Consider the following 6514-nt stretch of genomic DNA (forward strand, 5'->3'; position numbering starts at 1 on the left):
TCCAAGACAGGCCATCGCATGAAGCTGTGAAGTTGAAGGCTCAATTGCCTTGCAAACCCAAGATGTTAGAGATGCCAGAATTGTGGGATACCTGACAAGAAAAGCTGTTAACAGCTAGTGGAACCAGCCCAGGGGAAAGAAGTGTGTTGCAGTCAACTAAGCCGAAAAGAGTTGGAGATCTGAAGAGGATTTTGACATCAGACGTGGTAATGCAGAGTCTAGAGCTTGCCCAACTGTTATTTGGTCTTTCATCTTTCTTTGGTCCAGTATTTCATCACTATGTTCCATTCCTCATGTTTTGGAACGGTAATGTATATCTTGTGCCATATATGTTAGAAGTATGTCATCTGCTTTTTGATTTTACAAGGGATTATGGTTAAAAGAATTCATAAATCTCAACAGAGACTTTAAATTTAGACTTTTAAATAAGTTTGAGACTGTTATAAACTATAGGGACTTTTGAATTTTGACCAAATGCATTTTGATTTATGGTATGCCTACATGCCTGGGGACCAGGAAGTAGAATGTGGTGGTTTGAAAAAAATTCACCTCCAAAAGGAGTGAGTAGTGCTATTAGGAGGTATGGCTCTGTTGAAGTGAATATGGCTTTTTTGAAGGAAATGTGCCACTGTGGGGCAGGCCTTAAGGTCTTTCTTTGCACAAGCTTGTTCAGTGTGACAGTCAGCTCATTTTCCTGTTGCCTTCTCACCAAAATATAGCCAGCACCATATCTACCTCCATACTGCCATACTCCCTGCCTTGATGATAATGAACTGAACCTCTGAAACTGTAAGTGAATCAACCCAATTAAGTATTTTCTTTTATGAGAGTTTCCATGGTCAAAGTGTCTCTTCACAGCAATAGAAACCCTAAGACATTGTTCAGTCCTCCATAGCTAGGAAATGGAAACAACCTAAAGGTCTTTTAACCAATGAATGGAAGGGAGAAATTATGAATTATGTAACTATATTGTATTTCAAACAATAAAAAAAATGATAAAAAGATAAAAGTAAGGAAATTAGTAATTCTCTAAATCTGATCCCTGACAAACAATACATGAAAAAGCAAATATTAGTTTTAAAAGCCCAACTAAATTTTGTGTAAGATCAAATATATTACAGAGCTACTGACTATAGGAGACCTCTGGGTGCTAGCCTCAGTGTCCGTTCAGGGTTCAGAAGAATACTCACATCAAACACAGGACTTAGAAGGACCTGAGGGTGAAAATGAAGTCTCTGCTGTGTACTTTTCTGCATCAGTTCCTTTACCCTTTTTTTCCTGCTAAGTTTTCAGATTTATATACACACACAAAACAAAGGTAATTCTCTGAGCATGAATTTTCCTGGGTCATAAAACAGATAAGAGCTGTCCTGGGTTACTGTCAGCATCTTTAAGGCCCTAGGGAGGTGGGGGGAAGTGTATAGGAGGCTTCTGAACTCTAAAAAGGGGATAAGGGGAATTCACATGTTAAACTGCATTCTTTTTGTTTGTTTTTTCGAGACAGGGTTTCTCTGTAGCTTTGGAGTCTGCCCTGAAACTAGCTCTTGAAGACCAGGCTGGCCTCTAACTCACAGAGATCCACCTGCCTCTGCCTCTCGAGTGTTGGGATGAAAGCTGTGTGCCACCACTGCCCGGCTTAAACTGCATTCTTAAATGTGGCTAATTAAGCTAGAAGTTTGTAATCAGAGAATTCAGGAAAAACGTGAGGAACCGCAGCGACTCTGCTCTGGGAGCTCTCTCTCTCTAGCACGTGTAGAGGCTCGGAGCCGTGTTTATGGTGGCCATAGCAACCAGCCTATACTGCTGAAGGGAAATACGTGGTGTTTGACTAGCATTTTCATCGGCCTAGCTGACTAAAGGGGACTTTTCAGATCTGAAAATTACTTTTATTACCTACATGGTTAGGACAACGGGGATTCAAGGTTATTTAGTACAAAATTCATGATCTGATGAATTTTAGCCACCCAAACCAAACAGTGGTGCTTGTCCTCCATGCCAGCCATATGAAAGGGATTTAATAGCTTTTTTAGAGTAGAGTGAGGGTTAACTAAGGTTAACACTTCCCCAAGTCAGCTGTGGGAGAATTTAGGGCCCCAAACTCTTTACCAGGAAGGACTAAGAATCAAACAAGCTGAGACGTGGCACCCCTATCGAGAAGGTCTGGAAAGTGGGACATACGGACTCCTTTCTTTACCAAATGTTCTGCCAAATAGAAGATAATTGCATGGAGCTGGCTAAGAAGTTTGTCTCAGGGAATGAAGGTGAGATTAGAGTGTGGGAACCAAGGTTACACCACCACAGGAGGTCCCACAGAGTGGTGTGAGGAGTGACCCAATATACCAGTACCTGTAGACAAAACCTGATCATTCATTTCCAGCCACCCAGACCCGAAATAATCACACAGAAATGATATCAATTACAATTCTGTTTGGCTACTAGCTTAAGTGCAATTTCTAGTTAGCTCTTACATCTTAAATTATCCCATTCCTATTATTCTATATTACCATGAGGCTCCTTGTGATTTACCTGCAAGGTTCTGGGCACTCTGTCTCCTTTGGCAGCTACATGGCATCTCTCTGACTCCACCTTCTTTCTTCCAGCATTCAGTTTAGTTTTTCTTGCCTAGCTCTACACCCTGCCACAGGCCTAAAGCAGCTTCTTTATTAACCAATGGCAAGAAAACATATTCATAGCATACAGAGGGGAATCCCACATCAAGTACCTGGGGGAAAATGTGCCCAATAACCTATACATTGCTAAATCTTGCACCAAGGGAGACTGCTTATGGCTTGACAAGAGATTTACTGTACGAAGAGCCAATATACAAAAGGGGGTAAGCTCAGTGCATTGTGAACTGGGTTTTATCTCCATCAGAATGCATTCATTCTGGTGGTCACCCTTTTGCTTTAACAGCTGAAACCTCACTGTATAATTTATGTGGACAGCAGCAACTAACTGTGCCTACTTTCATCATACAAGCTTGATAACAGTTAATATGACCAAATGGGGTTGACAGTGAAAAGCAACAGCTTTCCTGCTGGGAAGCCGAAGGGATGATGTGGAGTTTGTAAAACACACCCAGTAATATTTTCATAGCACTTAGTATGCTCCTTAACAGACCCACTGATCTACCAGATGAGATAGATTCACTTAGACTGAAGATGGTTGACCACATGTTAGCAGATGATTGTTGAATTAGGAGCGGAGGGGCTGCGTCCCCGGCACCCGGCCGCCCGCATGGCTAGCTTATGCCCGAAATAATTACATGGAAACTGTATTCTTTCAAACATTGTCTGGCCCGGCTAGGTCCAGTTTCTTATTGGCTAGCTCTTACAGATGATCTCTAAGCCAGAGACAAAATAGTGAACGTTGATAAAAAACAAAACAACAACTGTTGAAAATAGGTGCTTAGAAAGTAGTGCAAGGCAAGGAGTGAAGCTTCTCGTTTCATCTACAATGTAAAAAGCCCTGGGTTTGATATCTACACCACCACAAGAAATTTAAAGAAAAATTAAATTTTAATTGTTAGGCCAGGCAATACATGTCTTTGATCCCAATATTTGGTAAGCAAAGAAAGAAGAAGATGTACCTCTGTTGGTTTGAGGCCAGCTAGATCTGCATTCTGAGGTCAAGAGCAATCAGAGCTACATAGTAAGACCCTGTCTTAAAATAAATGTGTCCTGGAAAGATTTATCATGAGATAAAGGTGCTTACTGCCATGCCTGGCAGCCTTAGATCCCAAGGACCCATGTGGTAGGAGGAGTGATCCAACTGTCATAAGTTGTCCTCTACACAAGTGTCATGGTGGTGCATGCTTGTGTCTGTGAATGTAGTAGAACATTCATGCACACATACATGGAGAGAAAGATAGATAGATAGATAGATAGATAGATAGATAGATAGATAGATAGATAGATAGATAGCAAGAGCAATTTAGTTTTAATAATAAAATGGTACAGAGACATCAGTGACCACATATTGTGAAAGAAACAGTACAAATTAAGTGCATTCAACTTACTAAGATATAACAAAATTAGATTGGCAGATTATGTAAAATACCTTCTTTTCAACAAAACTTTTTAAATTATTGAGATTTTTCCAAGGAATCATAGCCAATAGTTATTATTTTCTTTTCACTTTATGTGCATGAGTGTTTGCCAGTACATATGTCTGTGAACCACATGTGTATCTGGTGCAGCAGAGACTAAAGAATGAGTCAGACCCCTTAGATCATGAGACAGTTGTGGGATGGGTACTAAAGTCATTTTTACAGCCCCATGATTTTCACATAAGAAGAATTATTTCTGGTAAAGAAGGGGCCTGTAAAGGAAATGTTAACAAGTCTAAAATTCACTGGGATAGTCCAGCATATCTATGGCACAGGGATGAACTTCAGTTCATAGCTGAAGCCAATCTACTGCCAGAACTCTCCACTTCTTGTGGTGACCAATTTTTTCTGTTGAGACCTTCCATTGATTCCACATGGCCTACGTACAATACAGATGTCAATCTGTCTTATCCATGGTGCATTGATACATATTTTAATGTTATTTTAAAATGCCTTTCTAGAAACATGGAGACTAATGCATGATCAATTATCTGGGATCTGTCATCTAGTAGGTTCAGGAGTCATATGACCCATGACACAAAGTAATAGAAAAGTATGGACTATCCACAGAAAGTAAGAAAGAAATTGATATTAATTACCCCAAAATAGGTTGATAATGATAATCATAGAAATTCTTGTATGCAGGACCAGGTAATAAAAGGAAACCAGCAAATGAATTGCTTAACAAATGCAGAATCTCAGAAAGTTGAATCTGGAAAAAGGTGGGTATTCTGGAATTGAAAACACAACAAATAAAACAATGACAGCAGTTTTGTGGGGGGGGGGGAGGAGCAGAATAAAGAACAGTAAACCAGATAACAGATCAATGGAATTGTCCCATCGCTATTACAGAGAAAGAACTGTCACATTAGCAAAAAGAGACTTGTATAGACTTATGTATATAGAAAAAGATCAAGTGAGGAACTAGGGATGGGACCTTTAAGATATTAAGAAAATTTTTATCTCATGAATTACATTTCAAATTACAGACTTGGGTAGTTCATAAGTCCAAAATGATAAAGTCCCAGCTAAGCACTTCTAGCTGAACTCTTATAAGCAAATCAAATTCTTGACACTCTCAAGAACCACAAGAGAAAGATGAATAATCATGAAAAGGAAACAGCAACATCTTGAACTCTTTCTTTCCCCACTTAACAAGGATGGGAGGCTAGACGATGTTGGGAGAAAACAAACACATTTAGCTAGAAATTTTATGATAAAATTAGGCATGGTCCCACAGAGCTGAGGAATGTGGATACTAGGTAGGCTGTCTTGGGTTATATAGTGAGACCCTGACTAGTTATACATACCTATATACCTACATAAACACATACATATACAACTGTATATCTTATACCAATATAATACTTATACCATATATAGTATTTATAAGCACATATATATGTATAGTATATATAGTAGTATATACTATAAATGCAGTTGTATTCTGTAACATAATGGAGTTCTTCAAACAATAGAAAATACCATATACTGAGGTAATGAGGGCAACACACTCTTGGAAAATTAAGCATTAGAAACACTTACAAGATGAAAGGAAAGGATTTGGTAATACAACAGCCAATAGAAATGAGAAGTACTAAACACTAAATGATATAGTCCCCTTCCCAATACCTCTTTTCTCTCTTTGGCACTAGGGATTGAATGATATGGGTTGTCTTTCTGTATATGTGTTACCTTTATTGGTTGATGAATAAAACTATTTTAGTCAATGGCTTAGCAGAGTAAACCTAGATAGGAAGTCCAAACAAAGATACCGAGAAATAGTAGGAAGAGTCATAGAGATGCCATGTAGCCACCCAAGAAACAAGATGTGAGGTAACAAGCCACAAGCCTCATGGTAAAATATAAACTATAGAAATGGGATAATTTATAGTCAGAGCTAGCCAGTGAAATGCTTATGACATTGACAAAACAATTATAAATAATATTAAGCCTCAGGGTAGCTATTTTATAAGTGGCTGCAGGAACTAGTAAGCAGGACCTGAAGAGAAACAAGGCCAGGGAGACCAGCGAGATGGAGAGACTCTCCATTTATATATGGTGCCCAAACTAACAAATTAAGAAAACAATATCCACACTCCCAAATGGTGAGGTGGGTGTTTTTTTGGTTGTTCAATGGGTATGGATATTTATCATTGTTTAGGGGGATTGGTTACAAGTTGTTATTGGCAATGGTCAGGAAAAACCTGAAAAGATAAAATTAGATTTAAGGTTCTTGTTTTGAAAAGAAAAAAGGGAGGTCAGGGCATCATGGAAAAGGAAAAGGAGAGTGCCAGGATATAGCATATCCCTAGCATTTTATCTTTTTTCCCTGAGATAAACTTATTAAATTGGCTAGGTAGCTTTAAATACCTGTACTAGGGAATTCTTCAATTTGTGATCTCT

The sequence above is a fragment of the Alexandromys fortis genome, unplaced genomic scaffold, assembly GCF_014885135.2.
Source record: "Alexandromys fortis isolate MF-2015 unplaced genomic scaffold, M_Fortis_MF-2015_v1.1 scaffold_35, whole genome shotgun sequence".
Lineage (NCBI taxonomy): Eukaryota > Metazoa > Chordata > Mammalia > Rodentia > Cricetidae > Alexandromys > Alexandromys fortis.